This window comes from Bos indicus, chromosome 17 (genome assembly GCF_029378745.1).
Source record: "Bos indicus isolate NIAB-ARS_2022 breed Sahiwal x Tharparkar chromosome 17, NIAB-ARS_B.indTharparkar_mat_pri_1.0, whole genome shotgun sequence".
NCBI classification, from domain to species: domain Eukaryota; kingdom Metazoa; phylum Chordata; class Mammalia; order Artiodactyla; family Bovidae; genus Bos; species Bos indicus.
Window position 1 is genome coordinate 11,104,498 of NC_091776.1, and position 24,879 is coordinate 11,129,376.

Sequence of the window (24,879 nt, forward strand, 5' to 3'; positions counted from 1 at the left end):
GTGCTGCACTCAATATGCCAGCAAACTTGGAAAACTCAGCAGTAGCCACAGGACTGGAAAAGGTCAGTTTTCATTCCAATCCCAAAGAAAGGCAATGTCAAAGAATGTTTAACTACTACACAATTGCACTCATTTCACACACTAGCAAAGTAATGCTCAAAATTCTCTGAAGTAATGCTCAAAATTCTCCAAGCTAGGGTTCAACAGTACATGAACCAAGAACTTCTAGATGTTCAAGCTGGATTTAAAAAAGGAAAAGGAACCAGAGATCAAATTGCCAACATCCCTTGTTTCATAGAAAAAGAAAGAGAGTTCCAGAAAAACATCTACTTCTGTTTCATTGACTATGCTAAAGCCTTTGACTGTGTGGATCACAACAAACTGTGGAAAATTCTTGAAGAGATGGGAATACCAGCCGCCTTACCTGCCTCCTGAGAAATCTGTATGCAGTTCAGGAAGCAATAGTTAGAACCGGACATGGAACAATGGACTGGTTTCAAATTGGGAAATGAATACATTGAGGCTGTATATTGTCACACTGCCTATTTAGCTTTTATGCAGAGTACATCATGTGAAATGCTGGGCTGGAGTAAGCACAAGCTGGAATCAAGATTGCCAGGAGAAATATCAATAACCTCAGATATGCAGATGACACCACCCTTATGGCAGAAAGTGGAGAGGAACTCAAAAGCCTCTTGATGAAAATGAAAGAAGAGAGTGAAAAAGCTGGCTTAAAGCTCAAGAATGAGGTAGATCTTTATATGTTGTTATGGAAAGATCTCTTAACATCCAATGAAAAAAGCAAAGTGCAGGGCACTGCACACAGCACAGGTTCTAGAAATGGACAGAAAAGGAGGTTCTCTCTCCACGTCCTCTTTCTCCCTCCTCAGTCTCCTTTCCTTTGTTTCTTTCTGGAAATGCCCGTCCCTCCCCAGAAGCTCACTGGTGGTCCTCTATGAGGAGATAAGGCAGGGATGGTGGTGGGGCACTTATTTTCAGCTGTTGAGCTTAAAGCTGGCTTAGAAAACTAAGATCATGGCATCCGGTCTCATCATTGCATAGCAAATAGATGTGGAAACAATGGAAACAGTGACAGATTTTATTATCTTAGGCTCTAAAATCACTGAAGATAGTGACTGCAGCCATGAAATTAAAAGACACTTGCTACTTGGAGGAAAAGCTATGACCAACCCAGACAGCATATTAAAAAACAGAGAGATTACATTGCCGACAAAGGTCCGTCTAGTCAAAGCTATGCTTTTTCCAGTAGTCATCTATGGATGAGAGAGTTGGACCATAAAGAAGGCTGAGCACTGAAGAATTGATGCTTTTCAACTGTGGTGTTGGAGAAGACTCTTGAGAGTTCCTTGGACTTCAAGGAGATCCAACCAGTCAACCTAAAGGAAATCAGTCCTGAATATTCATTGGCAAGACTGATGCTGAAGCTGAAGCTCCAATACTTTGGCCACCTGATAAGAAGAGGTGACTCACTGGAAAAAAACCTTGAAGCTGGGAAAGATTGAAGTCAGGAGGAAAAGGGGATGACAGAGGATGAGATGGTAGTATGGCATCACTGACTCTATGGACATAAGTTTGAGCAAGCTCTGGGAATTGGTGATGGACAGGGAGGCCTGGTGTGCTGCAGTCCGTGGGTTTGCAAAGAGTCTGACATGACTGACTGAACTGAACTGAACTTCTAACTTTATGAGGGAGAGGAGAATATTTCCTGAATATTTAAAAATATCTAAATATATGAAACTGTTGGTTTATGTCACAAACTGAATACAAGATCTGCATTTTCACACTGATTTTCATCTTTTTATTGAATTCTGCAGGTAATGAGATTGGAAGTTTTCTCTTTGAACATGATGGTAGTGATCAGACTATCTGCAATCTTGTACTCACCTAAGGTTTGAAGCTATGGCCAAAAATTATATTTATCTTATTTTTATAAAGTACAAACTGTGTTTTTAGCAATATAATTTTAGGATTTCAAGTTACTAAATGAACTTAGTAAAGATTTCACTATCCTGCAATTCATGTCTTGCTTTTTATTTTCCATGTAAATAGGACCAACATACAGTTATTTCCAAATTAAGGAAGTTAGATACTGGCATCTAGAAATTAGGAAAGCTGAGGTTCAGTATTGATTTTGTATTAATACCTTCAGTGCAGTTCAGTTCAGTCACTCAGTCATGTCCGACTCTTTGCAACCCCATGAATCACAGCAAGCCAGGCCTCCCTGTCCATCACCAACTCCCAGAGTTCACTCAGACTCACATCCATCGAGTCAGTGATGCCATCCAGCCATCTCATCCTCTGTCATCCCCTTCTCCTTCTGCCCCTAATCCCTCCCAGCATCAGAGTCTTTTCCAATGAGTCAACTCTTCGCATGAGGTGGCCAAAGGACTGGAGTTTCAGCTTTAGCATCATTTCTTCCAAAGAAATCTCAGGGCTGATCTCCTTCAGAATGGACTGGTTGGATCTCCTTGCAGTCCAAGGGATTCTCAAGAGTCTTCTCCAACATCACGGTTCAAAAGCATCAATTCTTCGGCGCTCAGCCTTCTTCACAGTCCAACTCTCACATCCATACATGACCACTGGAAAAACCATAGCCTTGACTAGACGAACCTTTGTTGGCAAAGTAATGTCTCTGCTTTTGAATATGCTATCGAGGTTGGACATAACTTTCCTTCCAAGGAGTAAGCATCTTTTAATTTCATGGCTGCAGTCAGCATCTGCAGTGATTTTGGAGCCCCAAAAAATAAAGTCTGATGCTGTTTCCACTGTTTCCCTATCTATTTGCCATGAAGTGATGGGACCAGATGCCATGATCTTCGTTTTCTGAATGTTGAGCTTTAAGCCAACTTTTTCACTCTCCTCTTCACTTTCATCTTGAGGCTTTTGAGTTCCTCTTCACTTTCTGCCATAAGGTTGGTGTCATCTGCATATCTAAGGTTATTGATATTTCTCCTGGCAATCTTGATTCCAGCTTGTGCTTCTTCCAGCCCAGTGTTTCTCATGATGTACTCTGCATAGAAGTTAAATAAGCAGGGTGACAATATACAGCCTTGACGTACTCCTTTTCCTATTTGGAACCAGTCTATTGTTCCATGTCCAGTTCTAACTGTTGCTTCCTGACCTGCATATAGGTTTCTCAAGAGGCCGGTCAGGTGGTCTGGTATTCCCATCTCTTGCAGAATTTTCCACAGTTTATTGTGATCCACACAGTCAAAGGCTTTGGCATAGTCAATAAAGCAGAAATAGATGTTTTTACCTTAGCCACTATCTATTTATTGCATGTTACAGTTGGATCATTTCTTTTCTGCACTATTGTGAAGTAGAAATAAAAGGATTAGTAACACATAACAGAATTTATTCAATGTCTATTGATTGGCAAATATATACCAGGGCTATAATAAATAGCAGGGATCAGACATTAATAAAACAAGGTCTCTGCTCTAGTGGAGCTCACAGGTAAATGACACAGGTGAGTAAGCAGATAAATAATTCGAGTGCTCTATCCGAGATATGACTAGAGTTTTCTGAAAATTTAGAGGATAATGGATCACTGGGACTTCCCTGGTGGCCCAGTGGTTAAGATATGCCTGCCAATGCAGGGGACGTGGGTTCAGTCCCTGGTATGGGGAGATTCCACATGCCTGGGGGCAACTGAGCCCCTGTGCCACAGCTACTGAAGTACTTAGAGCCTGCAAGCCGCAGCAAGAGAAGCCCCTGCAAAGAAAAGCCGACACGCTGCAACTGGGGAGTAGCCCCCGCTTGGCATAACTAGAAAAATCTGTGCACAGCAACGAAGACTCAGCACAGCCAAAATAAATACTAACATAAATAAATATTTTTTATAAAATAAACTCTGCCTGAGGGAGTTCCATTTGACTTGTGTCTTGAGTACTTTTTGTATATGCTCGTCAATTCTCATAAATGAAGCAAGGATTACTGTCTTCATGTATTTCACGAACCCTCTGCCCAGATGACTGAGATGTACTCCAAACTGACTACCCCTCCTGTAATAATATGTACTGTTTTCAGTTTACAGAGCATTTTCTCATGCAAGTCTTGACCCAATGGCTATTACTCGGATGTGATGCTCCTCATTTCACAAGTGAGAAAGCGAAGCCCAGAAAGGTCAGTAATGTGCATGAGGGCCCATCCCATACAGTCTGGCTTTGAACCTGGGCTTCTTTCTGGTTCCCTCAAACTCAAGTCTTTCCTCTTGTTTAACTCTGGTTACCTAAATGGTAAAGTCTAACAGCAGTATTTCATTAAGCTTCCTGTTTAAAATGGAACATTTTTCATTTATGTTTCTGTTGAAGAGATGGGCATTCATGGGCCCAGATATCCAATCTGTTAAAATGAATTTAGGAACAATTCTGCTGGGCAAGCCGGCTGTTCTATCCAACCCTGTGTAGTGTCGACAACAGAGGCCTCAAGGGATTTGCCAGGAAAGGACGTGGTTTTCCTCCCTGACATTAACCTTAAAGGTTAGGTGTACTCTCAGTAGCCATTTATGGCTCTGACATTCATAAATTTGGTCAAAACCTTTATGAATCCATTTATATTCCTTGCCTGTACCTCTTTTGTGGTAATGAGCTCCATGGGTTTATTATTTTCTTATAAAGTAATACTTCCTTTTATTTGTCCTTAACTCACCTAAAGTGTGAAGAAGCTTCCCTCCTCTAGTGAGGAACTGAGAATTCGGAGAATTGAACTTGCCTTTATTTTGCATCCGATCTCCCAAATTATCTAGGAATTTTCTATTTTTTTCTGAGCAAGAATAAAGAAAATTGTGAGTTCTATTTCTGTTGCGGAGGGACCAATATTTTATTTAAAGATTGAGAATCTATCTTCCGGCATATTTTCTGTGCACTTTTTGATGATGTTTAAACGTGCTCTGGAGTTCTCTTTTAGAATACCCTCATTTTGGTATTCATAATACAGTATTTGCATGTTGAAGGCAGCTCCGATCTGGGCCTAGGGAAGCTTGAGGAAATTTTTGTTCTAATCTACAGCCACTTTTGGAGAGTGAGTATATAGTTTATTATGTTGTATGTATTTTATAACCGAGTATAACGGATATATTATAGAAGCTTGTCGCATAGGAGAACACTGGCCAAGGTGTGAAGAATTTGTTATTCTAGAACCATCTCTGGATTGTGGCCTCCAACTTTATAAAATTAAGGGTTGAATTAAGTGAATTTCAACATCTCTTCATACTTTAAATTTTGGAGTCCCCAGTTTCCTTGGCTGTTGAGTTGCTGATTTAACTAAACACACCCAATCCTCTCTTCTCTAAGTTCCAATGGCTCCCCTGAAACTTCATCACCATTCATTTGCTCAAAGGCTTTTAGACGGATTAAACACACTGTTTACTTTTCTCCATGTTACCTATTTCTCACTTCAGAGATCTCTTATTAAATGAAAAAAATCATAATTTCCCTACCCCACCCCTTTATAGAAATGATGAACTTTCCTATAGATTGTTCTCAAGTGATGGATTTGTTTTAGGTTCCACAAGCTTGTCTAGTTTGGAAGTAAGTCTTGAAGGTCTCCTCTGGATCTCTTCTGTTCTAGTTGTTCACACTTGTAATTGATCAGCATCACTCTTTAGGAGTTGCTATTGACAAGGGTAAATATTAACCAAAGGCTCTCCATTTGCATGTTTGAGTTTGCTCAAAATTTTGAGGCCCAGTGGTATCTATCCTAGCTATATTTGTTTGTTGACTTGATCTTTTTTCGGCATTAGCCTCTTACTGGTTTTGCCATGAAATGTACACATTGGTTAAGAATTATTTTCTTCACTTTTTTCCAAATAGCAAAAGCAAGGCTGTCAAGTTTTGAATCATTTGAATACATTACTCTGCTCAGCAAATGGCACTCATCATCCTTGCATTTGTGATCAGACTTTCTCTACCTGGAGGCTCTGATGCTTCCAGCACACAATTCATGCTGTGGTGAAAGCATGTGAACTCATGGGCCCAACAGTGTCATCTGTGAAATGGAGCCAGTGACACTGTGTCCTAGGATTGCATGTGCACACCTCTGACACACAGAGGGTATTTCAGTTTGTAGATGTTTTCCTCCCTGGTGCTCTCTAGATCTTTCCTCCCACCCTCCAACAATGCCAGTAGGAACGGACCACAGTGGCAGAAACATATGAAAGCCCTAGGACTCCAAGTCCAGAAGAAATGGTGTTCACGGAAGAATGCCGTGGTCTGTGAAAATATAAGTGGATTTTAATATGACTTATAAAATTGACCAGACTGATGGTCACTGTTTCTAGAAAAGTTGCTTTTTATGGTCAGGTCAGCTCTAGTTGTCATCACTTGCTAGGCTCTTCTGCCTCTGCACCTATTAACTGTGATCATCTTTCTCTTCGATAGTCGACTTTATTAGACCATAAAGCTTCACCTGTACAGGTTTGAAATCAGAGCCCCTGCTCCTTAAATGATTTCCTTTGACAGTTGAGCACTTCTCCCAACCTCTTTGTGCTGTCAGAGCACTACTGTCAGGAGACAGCTGATTTCTACCACCTGCCCTAGGACAGTCCTGAAAGGACTTTTATCCCCTCTATTCACCACCAGTACTTGTCTCCTTTCTCTGCATCTTTGAATGGAGAGCTGAGAGGGCCAGGAAAAGGGGGAAAGAGGAAGCATAAATGCTGGCCAGGTCTTTAGAAAATCCTAATTTTATATAGCATAGTATTTTGTAAAATTGGTCTCCCTTAGTATCTCTAAAGTTAAAACAAAAATGTAACAGTTCAGAGATATCAATCAGAAAATAATGAATGGCTTCCTTACAGAAATAATAAACTATGTATTTATTCATAAAGATACTCCATGAATGCTAGAGGATTCATGAGGCTGATTTTTGAGTTTTAAAAAGCTTGAATCACTCCTTGAGGCTCCTAGTGCAAAGCATTTTTTAGAGACACTGGAGATTATAATCACAAATAAAACACAGGTCTTCCCTTAATTCCATTTATAGTCTGAGAAGAGAAGCTGAGCATAGACTTATATATCCAAATAAAATTAATATCAAGCCAGGTAACACAATAAAATTCTGTATATGATACAGATGAAATGCTACCAGAATCAAACAGAGAAGGAAACCAACTGTGGGCCAGGGATGGGGGTCTGGGAGGTGAGGGTTTTAAAACTGAGCCCTATGGAAGGGATGAGATTTAGGCTGAGAAGTGTAGGGAAGCACAGCAGTACTAGAAGAACTGAGTCATTGAGAGATGAGGTTAAATTTTCCCATGTTTGGGGACTTTCTCGTGTTTCCCATTGTTTAAAAGGATCTGGGGAGTGTGAGGGAAGAATTTGGTGGATCATGGGCATGGAAAAACTGCCCAGTTCTTTTCACCTTTATCTGGCTACTTATTCTGAAGGTCATTGTCTCACACACATTCCTTGAAGATTTTAGATCTCATGCTCTAATTCAGAGAAGTCCAAGTTTTTCCTCATGGCACTTTATGATCTGCTAATCTAAATTTAACTGGGCAGGTTAACAGGGTGATAGCTCAGACATTCACTTCTGAACATTTCTTACTGGGGTATTTAAATAATTGTGTTTGTTTTTTTTTTTTTTAACTTTCCTTTTGCCCTCCACCCCCCATAACCATAAGTTCATTTTCTAAGTCTGCGAGTCTCTTTCTGTCTTAAGGTCATGTACACACTGCTGTATTTAAAATGAATAACCAACAAGGACCTACTGTATAGCACATGGAGCTCTACTCAATGTTATGTGCCAGCCTGGGTGGGAGGGGGTTGGGGAGGGAATGAATACCTGTGTATGCATGACTGAGCGCCTTTGCTGTTCACCTGAAATGACCACAACATTGTTAATTGACTACATTACAAAACAAAGTAAAAAGGTGAAAATTACCACACAAAAAAAGTGTTTTTTTGTGACTAGCCAGAGGAAGTTGGCAAGTTTAGGACATGATGGTATTTTATTTTATTATTTTTCTTAAAGAAAATAACTGATGATCTGCAAACAGACTGCTTAGGTTTGAATACTGATTTCTAAATTCCATGCCTTAGTTTCTCTAAAGTGGGTAGATAATAATAGGACCTATTTAGCATACCGTAAAAAGTGAAAAACCTGTTATTTCATAGAACAGGAAATCCAGAGGGAGGGCAGTTTTAGGGCTTACTCACAGTGAGCAAGCACTGTCTTGGGTTGGGCCGGGGTGAGCGGGGGGCGGATCAGCTCCTTTCTATCTTTTTCTCTGCCATCCTTAGCAAATGGCTTGGTATCTAGGCTTCTCAACTAATGGTCCCAAGCTGACGGCTGCAGTTCCTGGTTTGACATGGCTATTTCCTGTTGATGCATCTTCTGACCAATGAGGGAAATCTTTCCCGGAGGTGCCCAGAAGACCACCTCTCCTTTCTCTTGGTTTACTGCTTCTCTAGGTAGAATATGCCTGCCTTGAATCAGTTGCTGGCAAAAGGGATAATTGACAGAGGCCAAGCTCCCACCACTGGGGCTTGAGGAAGTACCATTTTCTCTGAGCTCCTGGCATGAGGGTGGGAAACACAGGGGAGGATACTGGGACTAAGACAGCAAGGAGGAAGCAGAAGCATGGCTTTGGGGCTGGCAGCAGATTATCTGCCTCATTTCTGCTGTACTGTTTGGAGGATTGAATGATAGAAAAGATCCATAAAAACAATTAGCAAAGTGCCTGACACATAATACACACACACACACAGAAGTCGCTCAGTTGTGTCTGACTCTTTGCTACCCCATGGATTGTAGCCCACCAGGCTCCTCGGTCCATGGGATTTTCCAGGCATGAATACTGGAGTGGGTTGCCGTTTCCTTCTCCACTGACACATAAATAAGCCCTTAATAAAATTTAGTGGTTATCCTTATTCTTATTGATATTTGTTATTATTATTAAATATTAAATTTAAATAATTTAATATTATTTAATTTAAATGGATATTTTCTCTAAGTGATGTGGGCAGAATCACCTTTCTCTTTTTTAATAATTTTTTTTTTAATGTGGATCACTTTAATCTCTTTACTGAATTTGTTACACCACTGCTTCTGTTTTTTGGTTTCTCTTCAGGGTATATATGCTGTAGGTTCAGTCTGAGCCATATTGATAATAGTGTTGTGCTTCTTATTAGCTGAGTAACCTTGAATTAGTTATTATGTGTCTTCATTGCTTCATCTCTAAATGACTGTGAACTTGATACTTACCTCATTGGGTTCTTACAAACACTAAATAAGTTAATTCATTTACAGCCACACTTCAAGGGTGCTTAGTATATAGTAGAAAGTGAAAGTGAAGTTGCTCAGTCATGTCCGACTGTTTGCCACCCCATGGACTGTAGCCTACCAGGCTCCTCAGTCCGTGGAATTTCCAGGCAAGAGTACTGGAGTGGGTTGCCATTTTCTTCTTCAGGGGATCTTCCCAACCCAGGGATCGAACCTGGGTCTCCCACACTGCAGGCAGACGCCTTACCATCTGAGCCACCAGGAAAGCTCAAGCACTCAATAAATGTGAACTATTGGTTTCAAATAGGAAAAGGAGTATGTCAAGGCTGTATATTGTCACCCTGCTTATTTAACTTCTGTGCAGAGTACATCATGAGAAATGCTGGGCTGGAAGAAGCACAAGCTGGAATCAAGATTGTCAGGAGAAATATCAATAACCTCAGATATGCAGATGACACCACCCTTATGGCAGAAAGTGAAGAGGAACTCAAAAGCCTCTTGATGAAAGTGAAAAGGAGAGTGAAAAAGTTGGCTTAAAGCTCAACATTCAGAAAACGACAATGGCATCTGGTCCCATCACTTCATGGCAAATAGATGGGGAAACAGTGGAAACAGTGTCAGACTTTATTTTTCTGGGCTCCAAAATCACTGCAGATCGTGATTGCAGCCATGAAATTAAAAGACACTTACTCCTTGGAAGGAAAGTTATGACCAACCTAGATAGCATATTCAAAAGCAGAGACATTACTTTGCCAACAAAGGTCCGTCTAGTCAAGGCTATGGTTTTTCCAGTGGTCATGTATGGATGTGAGAGTTGGACTGTGAAGAAAGCTGAGCACCGAAGAACTGATGCTTTTGAAGTGTGGTGTTGGAGAAGACTCTTGAGAGTCCCTTGGACTGCAAGGAGATCCAACCAGTCCATTCTGAAGGAGATCATTCCTGGGTGTTCTTTGGAAGGAATGATGCTAAAGCTGAAACTCCAGTCCTTTGGCCACCTCATGCGAAGAGTTGACTCATTGGAGAAGACTCTGATGCTGGGAGGGATTGGGGGCAGGAGGAGAAGGGGATGACAGAGGATGAGATGGCTGGATGGCATCACTGACCCGATGGACGTGAGTCTGAGTGAACTCTGAGAGTTGGTGATGCACAGGGAGGCCTGGCGTGCTGCGATTCATGGGGTTGCAAAGAGTCGGACGCAACTGAACGACTGAACTGAACTGATAAGAAAGCGAGCATTGAGGGACTTATCATTTAGATTTTCAACCTGCCTTCTGGAACATCATCATTGGTTTAGATTTATGCTCAATGCCAGGTAGATTTTGGACTCACCTCACTGTATCCTCGTGAGTTTCTGGTGACAGTGCATAGGGAAAAGAGAATGGGCATAACCAACATTTATTTGTATGGTGACTTGATCAGAGGATAAACAGCTACTTTTATTCTCAGTGCTTTCGGCAGTGAACAACAGAACTGTGGTCTACAAGGGTTAGAGAAACAGGTTCGTTTCTGTCCCACAGCAGAATGGTGGTGCTGCCTGGTGATGCAAGAGACGCTTTACAGTCTCAAAATGATGAGTGCCGTTCCAGAAACACATCCACATTCCAGCAGAAACAAGGGAAAGAAATAGTTTATTTCTAATGAGGAAGGTAAGCACTTTCCCAGGATTCCCCCAACCCCCACCCCTGCAAAATTCTCCTTCTGTCCTAGTTGACAAAACCACGTGAGAAGCCCATGTGAGCTTTAAGGGAAGCTGGGAAAATGAATATTCTGTTTTGGCAATTTCTAAGTTAGAGGCAGGTGAGGGGAAGATGGTGTTGGGTATGGTAATTGGGACAGCCAATCTACGATGTCTGCCATAATCATTTTATTTATTCATTTATTTGGCTGCCCCAGGTCTTAGTTGCTACATGCGGGATTTAGTTCCCTGATGAAGGATAGAACCCTGGCCCTGTGCATTGGGAGCACAGGGTCTTAGCCACCGGACCACCAGGGAAGTCCCATGCCATAACAGTTTTAAATGTTAGAGCCTCAAATCAGTGCTTCGTATTTTCACAAAGTCCAAGGCAGAGAAAGTGAAAGGACACAACTGAGTGAAGATATCACTGCTCTGTTCAAATGGCCCATCAGGTATCTTCTAATTTGTATAGTTGCTTTTAGGGAAAAAACATTATCCATTTGGTTTGACCATCCTGGGTTTTCCAGAGTCTCTTTCCTTTTCCATAATTTATTATGCAAACAAAAGAACACAAGGCCTGCCATTTGGCATGTGGGAGAAAAGCCGTACCTTACCTTCTGTTTTAAATATAAAACATCCTCTTGGAGCCCTACCCTGTGGTGCTGGGAAGTCAGAGTCTTCCCTCTACTCACCAAGCTAGGCTCACACAGCTTTCCTAGAAAGAGCCCATTTCCCATCTCTTGGTATTTGTAAACCCTCTCTTTGAGAAGAAAATGGGCTGGACTAGGAAGTCACATGAAGACAGAAAGGGGATCTAGGCCACCTCAGTAGTAAAAGATAAAGACATTTAAACTCATTTGGTTGAGAAGATAAATACAGATAAAAGCCCAGTAAAAAGGAACCAGATGCCCTGGGCCAGGAAGCAGACAGACCATGGACTTGGCGGTCGTCCACTGGGCCCTTCACCTCTGTTGGTGCTTGGTTCTGAGAAGCTGTAGGTGCCACCTACCCAGGGGCTTCACCCTAGTGCCGTGTGGGGAAGAGGAGCACTGAATGATGAGCGCTGGGGAGGGAGGCACAGGGGTGGGCAGAAAGGGATTCAGGAGGGTGAGGAAGTGGATGGGAGGGGTGGGGGAGCCTGCAAGGCTTCAGGAGCTACACAGTCAGAAAAGCCTTGGTCCATGACACTCAGAAAACTTTTTCAAATATGCTCTTTGCTTTTAGAAAGAAAACTCAGAATACTTCTGTCCTTAGCAGTGGAACATCATGTTAAACTAGAAAATATCTTTATTTAGAGAGAACTGAAAGAATGCTATTGACGCCGCCTGGGCTGTCTGGCATTTTGCTAGAGCAGTGACATATTTTCCGTGATTCAGATCAATTCATTAAGCATGGGCTGAGTGTAGGGTACAGGCTAAGGTCTCTGGCAGTTCCTAAGTTTAATAAGGTGAAGAAAACAAGGCACAGCCCTAGAGTGGTTTATACTATACCTGGGGCTAGTTTTTGTCCTCCTGGGGATATCTGGAGATGTTTAGGGTTGTCATGACTTGGAAAGACCCTACAGGAAAGAGGTTGAAAAACTCTGCACTATCTTAAAGATACATGGGGAAAAAAATAAGAATAAACAGTGGTACGATTTTAGAAGTGTACACAAAATAAGGAAGTGCCTTGAAGATAGGACCCAGAAATTCCAGCCACAGGAAGCCATGAAGGCTCTAAGAGTGAAGTCAGGCTTTCAGTGAACCTTGAAATATACTTAGGAGTCCATCGGGAGCAGGGGTGAGAGAGACCTCGTTAAGGGATTACATAAAGAAGAGAAAATAAGACTGTAGGCAGAAGCATGTGCAAAAGCAGAGAGCCTCCAAACTGCATCATGTGAGAAGTAAGAAGTACTGGGAAATGATTCTGGGTGGGGTTGGCGGGGAGGCAAGATTGAATTATTACCAGCCCTAGAAGCCAGACTAAGAAGCCTGAATTCAGTTCTATAACTGATGGGGGACAATTGAAGAACTTCAAGCCAAAGAGTGACATAACCAACATTTTAAGTGAGATAAGTAACTCTTACATTCTGAAGTAAATTTAAAAGGATTAGAGTGGGGCCCACTTATTCTAGCCATTAGCATTCCACCAGGTCTTTCTCTCCATCTCTGTCTCTTTCTGTCTCTGTCTCTCTTTATCCCTTTGTCTCTGCCTCTGCCTCATTCTCTCTCCCTCTCTCACCTTTAATGATATATCTCCAAACCATCTATACTTTTACACTTTACCAAAATTGTTGGTTATCAACAAAGAAGTCTGGTCTAGAAGGAAAATAAAGTCAACAAGTGTCTAATCACCTGGGAAAATATGGAAGCACTGAGAGCTTAGAGATTTCTGTGAAGTCAAAAGCATAAAGTTTAACAGGAAAGAGACCATGAGAAAAATGATGAAGGACAGGAGGTTGTGGCTACAGAGTTGTTGTTGCTTAGTCGCTCAGTCATGTCTGACTCCTTGCGACCCCGTGAACTGCAGAATGCCAGGCTTCCCTGTTCACCATCTCCCAGATCTTGTTCAAACTTATGTCCAGTGAGTCGATGATGCCACCCAACCATCTCATCCTCTGTCATCCCCTTCTCCTCCTGCCCTCAATTTTTCCCAGTATCAGGGTCTTTTCAAATGAGTCACTTCTTCACATGAGGTGGCCAAAGTATTGGAGTTTCAGCTTCAATACCAGTCCTTCCAATGAACACCCAGGACTGATCTCCTTTAGGATGGACTGGTTGGATCTCCTTGCAGTCCAAGGGACTCTCAAGAGTCTTCTCCAACACCACAGTTAAAAAGCATCAATTCTTTGGCATTCAGCTTTCCTTATAGTCCAACTCTCACATCCATACATGACCACTGGAAAAACCATAGCCTTGACTAGACGGACCTTTGTTGACAGAGTAATGTCTCTGCTTTTTAATATTCTGTCTGGGTTGGTCATAACTTTCCTTCCAAGGAGCAAGCGTCTTTTAATTTCATGGCTGCAGTCACCATCTGCAGTGATTTTGGAGCCCAAGAAAAGAGCCTCTCACTGTTTCCATTGTTTCCACATCTATTTGCCATGAAGTGATGGGACTGGATTTCATGATCTTAGCTTTTTGAATGTTAAGTTTTAGGACAGCTTTTTCACTCTCCTCTTTCACCTTCATCAAGAGGCTCTTCAGTTCCTCTTCACCCTCTGCCATAAGGGTGGAGTCATCAGCTACAGAATATTAGAATTTAACAGTTTGTATGTAGAGCAGATACAGGCAATACAAGGTGCCTAAGATGTTGATGAATGAAGCATAAGGCAGTAGCCACTGGGTTTGAAGAGAGCAATGAGTCATTGGATTGGGGAGTTCACTGGCTTACTCTCGTGACCATCAGAGATGCCTGAGATAATGACAGGGCTTGAGGTAAAGTTGAAGAATTTGAAGCAGGTGTCACATGTATCCATAAGCCTGATGGAATGGTTGGAAGACCACAGAGATGAGATGGGTAGAAGGCATCCAGCAGCTCCACCTGCATAACAAGAAGGGGTTTTACAACATATCAGGGGAGTAACTCTCTGGAAATAGCAACAGGGAGCCAAGAATACCAACTTAGTACTCAGGAGAACCACATGAAAAGCACCATCCTTAAGGGAGTGCCAGAAATCAAGAAGTTATTTGGTGAAGAAAACAAAGAAGTTTGGACATTTATTTAGCATGGAATGGAGGGTCTAGAGATCACAGCTAAACTCCTTGAGAAAAGGAGCTGTATCTTATTCACATGCATCTCCCTATTGCCTGTAGTATGACACAAAGTAAGTGCTCAATAAATAAATGAACTAATTCCACATGGTAATAATATAGTCATGCTCAAAATTATCCAAGCGAGAAGTATGTAAACTGAGAACTTTGAGATATTCAAGCTGGATTTATAAAAGGCAGAGGAACCAGAGATCAAATTGCCAACATCCGTTGGATCATAGAAAAAGCAAAAGAGTTCCAGAAAAGCATCTACTTCTGCTTTATTTACTACACCAAAGCCTTTGACTGTATGGATCACAACAAACTGTGGAAAATTCTTCAAGAGATGGGAATACAAGACTACCTTACCTGCCTCCTGAGAACTCTGTATGCAAGTCAGAAAACAACAGTTAGAACTGGACATGGAACAACAGACTGGTTCCAAATCAGGAAAGGAGTATGTCAAGGTTGTATATTGTCACCCTGCTTATTTAACTTATATGCAGAGTACATCATGCGAAATGCCAAGCTGGATGAAGCACAAGCTGGAATCAAGATTGCCGGGAGAAATATCAGTAACCTCAGATATGCTGATAACACCACCCTTATGGCAGAAAGTGAAGAGGAACTAAAGAGCCTCTTGATGAAAGTGAAAGAGGAGAGTGAAAAACCTGGCTTGAAACTTAACATTCTAAAAACTAAGATCATGGAATCCAGTCCCATCACTTCACAGAAAATAGATGGGGAAACAATGGAAAAAGTGAGAAACTTTATTTTCTTTGGCTCCAAAATCACTGCAGATGCTGACTGCAGCCAGGAAACTAAAAGACCCTTGCTCCTTGGGAAGAAAAGCTATGACCAACCATAGACAGCATATTCAAAAGCAGAAACATTACTGACAAAGGTCCGTCTAGTCAAGGCTATGGTTTTTCCAGTAGTCATGTATGGATGTGAGAGTCAGACCATAAAGAAAGCTGAGCACCAAAGAATTGATGCTTTTGAACTGTGGTGTTGGAGAAGACTCTTGAGAGTCCCTTGAACTGCAAAGAGATCCCACCAATCCATCCTAAAGGAAGTTAGTCCTGAATATTCATTGGAAGGACTGATGTTGAAGCTGAAGCTCCAATACTTTGGCCACCTGATGTGAAGAATGTATTCATTGGAAAAGACCCTGATGCTGGGAAAGATTGAAGGTGGGAGGAGAAGGGGATGAGATGGTTGGATGGCATTACTGACTCGATGGACATGAGTTTGAGCAAGCTCTGGGAGTTGGTGATAGTCATGGAAGCCTGGCTTTCTGCCATCCTTGGGGTTTCAAAGAGTTGGACACCACTGAGCGACTGAACTGAGCTGAATAATATAATCACATTTAGTTAACAACGAATTCATAGGGAAATACTGGGAATGGAAATATATTATTCTTGAAAATTAGCTCAATATCTTTTATAATATGGCAGATTTTGCTGAAAGATGCAGTATGTCTATGGTTTAGACTTTAGCTGACTCTCTGGAATACATATTTTTTCTCTTATAGAGTCAACTTCCAGAACCATTTACTACTTGACTGTTTCTAAGAGGTGGCAATCACTTTTATCCAAATGATGTTTGAAAATAAGTATTCTGGTAGGCAAGGTTTTGGGTGTTTTATGTGTGTTTTGTTTTTTGTTGGTTTCTTCTCTTTCAGTATTATAAATTTGATAATTCAGGTTTGCCTGGTTGCACAAGAAAAGTGTTTTGGCATTATTATCTCAATGGAGAAATTCAAATGCCTCTAATAATGGATTATGGTAGGTAGGTGATCTGATTAGTAGTGTCAAGTTAATCTGAAAAGTCATAAACTATTTAGCTGAATTTATCCAGGTCATATGAAAAATGGAAAGAAAAAGTTCTTGAATGATACATTCCAGGATTTTAAACATCAAAATTTTCTAGAAGGTTAAAATTATGTATCAGTTAGGATCCTTTTCACTTTGAGTAAGCAGTAAATTCAAATTAAAGTGACTTCAATGTCTTCCTGTCTCATGTGAGAAGGAGGAGGTAAGCTGTGCTTGACTGATGGATTCCACATCTCAGGGATGTCACAGTGGATCTGGGTTCCTTCTGTACCACCTTCTATCACAAGTCAGGAAATTCCTTTAGTATCACAGGAGGACTGTAGCAGCTCTAGGCATAATATATATTCACTTATTCAACAGGGCTTCCCTGGTGGCTCAGCTGGTAGAGAATCTGCCTGCAATGCAGGAGACTCAGGTTCAATCCTAGGTTGGGAAGATCTCCTGCAGAACGGAATGGCTACCCACTCTAGTATTCATCCCTGGAGATTTCCATAGGCAGAGGAGCCTGGCAGGCTACAATCCATGGGGTCGCAAAGAGTTGGACACAACTGAGCAACATTCAACAGTAATTTATCTCGTGAACATTATGTGCCAATGTTCTAAGTAGCGGGGATATGATGGGACTATGTGGACTCAATGGAATAAGTAGGCCATAGGTTCAGATAGACGTTCTCCTATATTATCAGATAAGATTCTCTGTTTTTTCAAGGTAACATTCCAACGGAAACTGAGACAAAAAAGAAGTGGGGGTGATAGAATAAATATTGATTTCAAGTAATTAAATAGTAAAGAACAACGAAGCCAGGCTTGGTACTAGAGGCCATTGGAGGGCCTATTTTATAAATGATTGTCCAGGGGATTTCTTTGGCTACCATGGAAGACTTGAATGAAGGCAGGGAGTGTGCATGGGAACTTCTTAGGGAAGGGATTCCAAGCAAGCACAAAGCCCCTAGTGTTGTGGTGTGGTTGATATGTTTGAGAAACAGCAGGGAGGCCCGTGTGGCTGAAAAGTAGTGAGCAGGGAGGGGATTTATAGGACCTGAGGTTGCCAAGGTAGGCAAATGTCAGATCCTAAGGGCTCTACAGGCCATGGTCCCAGGTGGTGCAGTGGTTAAGAATGACCTGCCAATGCAGGAGTTGCAGGAAAGGAGAATTCAGTCCGTGTGTTGAAAGATCCCCTGGAGAAGGAAATGGCAACCCATTCCAGTATTCTTGCCTGGGAAATCCCATGGACAAGACCCTGGTGGGTTACATTCCATGGGGCCACGAAGAGTCAGACACAACTGAGCATGCACATACACACAGAATCTTGAATTTTATCATAAGATAAATTTGGGGAGAGTTTTAAGCAGGTAGGTGACATGATATATGTTTGTAAAGGATAGAGTCTTCCCACTTCATGGAGAATTGACTATAAAGGGGTGAGAGGAGAAATGGGGCTTATAGGCTATTGAAAGCAGTCCAGGTAAGAGGTGAATGGGTTTTGGTGGTGGAGAGAGGGAGAAGTGGTCAGATTCAGGATATAATCATATATATTCAGGATATAATCAGATATATTTCCTCCACTGTTCCTTTTTATGTTTGAGGAAAGGTTTTTGAGAAACTTCCCAGCTTATCTCTTCCTACTCCTCATCTGTTTGAACGGTATCTTCTACCCAGATCTAAACCAATTTCCTGGCAACTGGGGTGGAACTACAGTGTATGGATCAGATGGATAAAAATGTCCTCTGTGTTACAGAGGGGTCCGGACTCACCTGGAGGACTGGGCCACCTGGAGGAGGGAGAATGAAGAATCTGTGGAGCTCAGTGTGAAATAAAAACGCGAGGCCCTTTGTTGAAAACTGGAGAATTTCAAGCTGGACCGCATGACACCAGAACATTAAACCAAGTAAGTACAGGGCCCTTCTAGATATGGGGGCCTTGTGACCCTGCCAGTGAAGCTAGCCCTGGCTGTTAGCAAAGCAGTGACTTTGGGTGAACAACTAACGTTTTTGTCTCACATCGAAATTGTTTTTTGGGAGTAATTGATCAATACACAATCTTGGCAGCAACATCAAGGCTTTCTTTCAGGACATTGAGTTCTTGGTTATTGTCCTACTGGCCAGAAGAAGAAATTAATACCTGCTTGATATATCATCCAGCATTGAATTCCTTCTATTTGTATTCCCCTTTCACTGTCATATTGAGGAGAATCCCTTGTCCATAATCTCAGGAACAGCGAACTCATGTTCTACTCCATTTCCTAACTTAATTCTAACTCTAACCCCTCCACCCTTTTGAAGTCTTGCCCCGCTCCTTAGAATCCATATGTGCTATTGTTTCTCTTTCCCTCCGCCTTGGGATTTCTAGCTATCTTTTTGTTTGTGTTTGTTTTGGCTGAGTGGCCTTTCTAGTCAAGGCAAGCAGGCTGTTGCCCCAAGGCATGTGAGATCTTAGTTCCTTGACCAGGGATCAATCCTGTGTTTCCTGCATTGGAAGGTAGATTCTTTTTTTTTTTTTTCTTTTTGCTGAGATGACTTTATATCTTTATTTTAAAAAGAAAAAAAAAACACTTAAATTTTACTTCACATGACACAGAAGAATTAATTTGAGATGGGTTAGGTGGCTCCGAAGGTAAAGAATCTGCTTGCAACGCAAGAGAGTTCAATCCCTGGGTGGGGAAAATTGGAGAAGGGAATGGCTACCCACTCCAGTATTCTTGCCTGGAGAATTCCATGGACAGAAGAGCCTGGTGGGCTGTAGTACATGGTGTCCCAAAGGAGTTGGACATGACTAAGCAACTAATACTCTCTTAGAGACCAAACCATAAGTCAAAACCATAAAGTTTATAGAAGAAGCATAGGAGAATATATTTGTAAACTGAGTGTAGGCAAACATTTCTTAGGACACAAAAAATATAGCCATAAACTAAAACTTGATAAAGTAGACTTCATCAAAATTAAAACTATTTACACCTCTATAACATGGGTGAAAACATCAAAGAGATATTTCACAAGATATAATCAAATTGGCTGTTTAGCACATAAATAGTTGCTCAATAGAAGGGGATAACAGAGGATGAGGTGGTTGGATGGCATCACCAACTTAATGGACATGAGCTTGAGCAAATTCCAGGAGATGGTGAAGGACAGGGAAGCCTGGTGTGCTGCAGTCCATGGGGTTGCAAAGAGTAAGACACAACTGAGTGACTGACAACAGCAGTGCTGCTGCTGCTGCTAAGTTGCTTCAGTCGTGTCCGACTCTGTGCGACCCCATAGACGGCAGCCCACCGGGCCCCACCGTCCCTGGGATTCTCCAGGCAAGAACACTGGAGTGGGTTGCCATTTCCTTCTCCAATGCATGAAAGTGAAAAGTGAAAGTGAAGTCACCCAGTCGTGTCCGACTCTTAGCGACCCCATGGACTGCAGCCTTCCAGGCTCCTCCATCCATGGGATTTTCCAGGCAAGAGTACTGGAGTGGGGTGCCATTGCCTTCTCTGCTAAGTCGCTTCAGTAGTGTCCAACTCTGTGTGACTCCATAGACAGCAGCCCACCAGGCTCCCCCATCCCTGGGATTTTCCAGGCAAGAACACTGGAGTGGATTGCCATTTCCTTCTCCAATGCGTGGAAGTGAAAAGTGAAAGTGAAGTCGCTCAGTCATGTCCAACTTTTTGCGACCCCATGGACTGCAGCCCACCAGGCTCCTCCATCCATGGGATTTTCCAGGCAAGAGTACTGGAGTGGGGTGTCACCTTCTCCGGACAACAACAGTAGAATTAGTCATTAACAAAATGCAGATTGTTAAAATACAATGAGATAATACTACATACTCACGAGAGTTACTATTAAACTTTTTAATAATTAAAAGATTGAAAATACCAAATAGTGAGGCTATAGAGCAAATGGACCTCATATATTTGTAAAATGATAAATCCCTTTGAAAATTATTTGGCAGTTTCTTATAAAATTAAATATATACGTATTCTCAAATTATGCAAGGATATTCAATAGCTACTTGTTGAGAGTTTACCTAAAGACAGCAGATTCTTAACTACTAGACCACCAGAGAAGTCTTAGCCCTGTTTTGACATGGTTTGTGAGATCTTGCAGGATATTTACCTTTAAGGATGGACATAGGCCCCCTGGCATTGTGACCAAGGGTTCCTGCAAGGCACAGACCTCTTTCCAGATAATTTTGATTTGTGTGTGTGTTTTATTTTTTTAACTTGGTCACCCCATTAGTAGGATATCATGGCTTCCCCGGTGGCTCAGATGGTAAAGAATCTGCCTGCAATGCAGGAGACCTGGGTTCGATTCCTGGGTCGGGAAGATCCCCTGAGGAAGGGAATGGCAATCCACTCCGGTACTCTTGCCTGGGAAATCCCATGAACAGAAGAGCCTGGCAGGCGATAGTTCACGGGGCCACAAAGTGTCAGACACGACTAAGCGACTAACACTTTCATTTTCCTGGAAGTACACAATACTTGCCACCTCAGAGGAATTCTTGACACTTGTCACTGAATGTATTACTTTAGAGCTTCCCAGAATTTTAACTATATGGTCATCACTTGTGGGATTTCACCATGATGGGGACAAGGAAAGAAGGGAGAAAATATCTCTGAAGGGTCAATATTGCTACTTTAGAATAAGCAAATTGTTTTCTAGGGGGGAAAAAGTATATAACTACCAGCCAGTATGTAGAACAAAAGAAATTGCACTTTGCTTTTTTTTTTTTTAAGATTTTTTTTGTTTTCATTTGAACCATTTTTAAAAGGTCTGTAACTGAATTTGTTACAGTATTGCTTCTGTTTTACATTTTTGGGGGGTTTTTTGGCCACAAGGCACATGGAATCTTACCTCCCCCACCAGGAATTGAACCTGCATCCCCTGCACTGCAAAGCAAAGTTTTAACCACTGGACCACCAAGGAAGTACCAAGAAATTGCATTTTAAATAGGCAAAATTTGGTTTTTGGGAGGAAAGAATGTCTTCCCTTTTAGCAGATGAATTTTTTATATATCTTGAAGGAGAGAACAACCAACTGCTCTGATGATTTAGATATTCACCAGTCAGAATAATTTGGATGTCACTCCCTGAAATCAGCAGTCTTTGATTTTTCTTCTCCCTTGGGTTAGAGTTCCAAGTGAAGGCTGTGGGTTCCCAGGACACTGTTCTTTTAGAATAAGGACAAGCCGGTAGCTGCCAAGTCAGGGAGACCTCATTCTTGAGGTTTCCAATTGCTAGTGAAATTCAGTATTCTATGTGATCATTATTGTGATCACTGAGGAATGAAAATTATCTCAATATGTTCAAAGATATCTGGCAGCTTGCTTTTTCCTGTAATTATTATCATTGGCGAATCAGAAAACAAAATATTTATAGAATCATATCTGTATTTCATTATTTAAAATGTTTTTAATTTAAATTTATTTATTTTTTTAATGAACTCTTTAAATTTTCTTCAGCAAATCAATGATGCCCACCCAACCACTTTTGCTTGGGTTAATTCTTTGCTTGGTCCTGAGTGTAAACCTCTAGTCTCAGCTGTCACTTATGACAGATTAGAGCTTCCATGCTCACAAACACAGATCTTGCAGGTCACATGTCCCAGAGATGGAGAATGTGATTTCTCCCAAGGGCCTGCTCTGCAGACCCATTATATCATCTCACACTCTGAGTGAGTCTCCCCTTCCCAGACTTCCTGAGCACCCTTTGACTGTACAGCGTCTTTGTCTCTGACCTCTGAACAGGGTCAGTGTGGTAATAGCAGAGAGAAAGCTTTCAGGAATGAACAAATGCTCAGAGAAATCAGGTAGCAGACTGTGTCCGGCATGGTGATCATTTCTGACAATGCTGATAGAGGAACTTCCGCTGCAGCCCATTGATTTCAGTGTCAGGCAGATGAAAAGGAACATATTGATGAGCCTTTGTCGTTGCTTTGCGAAAGGTGTCTTGTCAGATAAAAGACCAATAGAGGAAACCAACTTACGACAGGCCATCACATCAATTTTCTTGGTGCTGAAGGCAAGGGAATGAGCTATGATATTTAAACTAATCGATGCCTGTAAAGACACTCTTAAACTCTTACAATAAATTGTTTTGATTTGTTTAAAAAAAAAAAAAAGAGTGGTCTGCAAAAAGGATAAAGGAAAACGGGCCACAGACGTTGAAATAAGAGATTTCTACTCACAATGACAATGAAATTACACATGTAAAAACATTTTTTAATGTTTGCCCATATTGTGAGGCTTCCCTGATGGCTCGGCGGGTAAAGAATCCGTGTGCGATGCAGGAGAGAACAGAAGATGTTGTTTCGATCCTTGGGTGGAGAAGACCCCCTGGAGGAGGAAATGGCAACCCACTCCAGTATTCTTCCCTGGAGAATTCCATGGACAGAGCAGCCTGGCAGGCTGCAATCTAGAGGGTCTCGAAGAGTCAGACATGACTGAATGACTAAGTACACACATGGGCTTATAGTATAGCACGATAGTGTAAAATACTTTGTAGAATCTTTTTTAACTTCCCAGTATTGGCTCTTAGAACTCACAACTGAGAGCAAAGGCCACTCTTCTGCATTCTGAAGTTAGAGATGATAACTTCAGGCTGGGGTGCCAATCATCTTTCTAAAAGGCTTGTTGAAAGATACCATTTCAGCAGTGTGTGTGTGCTAAGTCACTTCAGTCATGTCTGACTCTTTGTGACTCCATGGACTGTAGCCTTCCAGGCTCCTCTGTCCATGAAATTCTCCAGGCAAGAATACTGGAGTGGGTTGCTTTTCCTCCTCCAGGGGATCTTCCTGACCCAGGAATCGAACCCATGTCTCTTGAGTCTCCCGCCAATGTGGGAGATTCTAGGCAGGTGGATTCTTTACCACTGAGTCACCTGCAAAGCCCTTTCAGTGGAATCAGAGGTCAACACTGTTTCTAACTTCTCTCATCCCACTCTCTACTCATGTTGTCTTTGTGTATGTTTAGAAAACTGGAAAAGGGCCAGGAGATGACTTTCAGAGGCCCTGTGATTTCCCTAAAGGAAAGAAGAAGGCACTTGCTGGTTTCTCCTCTGAAACCAAAGGGAGTGGGAGCGAAGATACTTCTTCACAATGTTTGCAGGTGTCAGTGAGAAATAGACACTGTGCCCCCGTGTGATATCTCCTAAGTAACAGGGCTTGCTGGCTTGATATGGTGTTTGTGGGCTGGTGTACTGGAGAAGGAAATGGCAACCCACTCCAGTATTCTTGCCTGGAGAATCCCAGGACGGAGGAGCCTGGTGGGCTGTCGTCTATGGGATTGTGCAGAGTCAGACATGACTGAAGCGACTTAGCAGCAGCAGCAGCTGTACTGAGAAAACATTGTAGAATTATAAAGCTGGATGAGGAAGGATGAATTTGTTCTCTTATTTCAGGGTTCCCATGAATGGGCTGGGAAAGGAAGCAGAGTAGAGAGGAGCTGGGCAGGGATGACCATGAACTTGCTGGGGGTCACTGCAGGCTGGGATGTGATATGGTGGCCAGGTGAGGCTCAACTTTTAAAGATGTGTTTAGATTTCTCAAAAACTTGAGATCTCAAATAGTCTATCTTGTTATTTTCTTTAGTGAATTTTTTGGAGTTAAGGCCAATGCTAGCAGGGTCTTGGGGAGAAGGCAATGGCACCCCACTCCAATACTCTTGCCTGGAAAATCCCATGGACAGAGGAGCCTGGTAGGCTGCAGTCCATGGGGTTGCAAAGAGTCGGACACGACTGAGTGACTTCCCTTTCACTTTTCACTTTCATGCATTGGAGAAGGAAATGACGACCCACTCCAGTGTTCTTGCCTGGAGAATCCCAGGGACGGGGGAGCCTGGTGGGCGGCCATCTATGGGGTCACACAGAGTCGGACTGACTGAAGCAACTTAGCAGCAGCAGCAGCAGCAGCAGCAGGGTCTTGAGACATCTTCCTACCCACTTCTACTTCAATGATCACAACTTGATTAGTGAAACTGTCTACAGGAAAGCAATAGGAAGGGACTTCCCTCATGGTCCAGTGATTACGAATTCACCTTGCAATGCAGCACATGCAAGTTTGATCCCTGGTTGGGGAACTGGGATCCCGTGTGCCACTGAGCAGCTAAGCCCATGCACAGCAACTAGAGAGTCTGTGCACCGCAAGAAAATATCCCACTAGATGCAACTAAGATCCAATACAGCCAAATAAATAAATGTTAGAAAAGCAACAGAAAGTTTTGCACTTCTGAAATATAGCCGCTCACATAAAAGAAAGAGTAGTTTGGTCTAACAAAAAAGGACAGCCTATTTGCCAGGCACAGGGATGTCAGGAGACAGATGTACCTCCCTCTTCCCTGTGCTAACCCCAGAGGAAAAGTACACTGAGGCAGGGGCACTGCAAGCCACTGGAGACAAAGGCTGAGCAGACTTCGC

The 24,879-nt window shown here is 42.1% G+C and overlaps 1 long non-coding RNA gene across 1 annotated transcript in view; it reads left to right on the top strand.

Annotated features, from left to right (window-relative positions):
- Positions 1–3,863: 3,863 nt before the first annotated feature.
- LOC139176837 (uncharacterized) overlaps positions 3,864–24,879 on the top strand; it is a 67,086-nt gene continuing 46,070 nt past the window's right edge. The window contains exons 1-2 of the long non-coding RNA XR_011561313.1: positions 3,864–4,146; positions 18,226–18,375. This is a non-coding gene — a long non-coding RNA (uncharacterized lncRNA). The remainder of the gene's footprint in view (positions 4,147–18,225; positions 18,376–24,879) is intronic.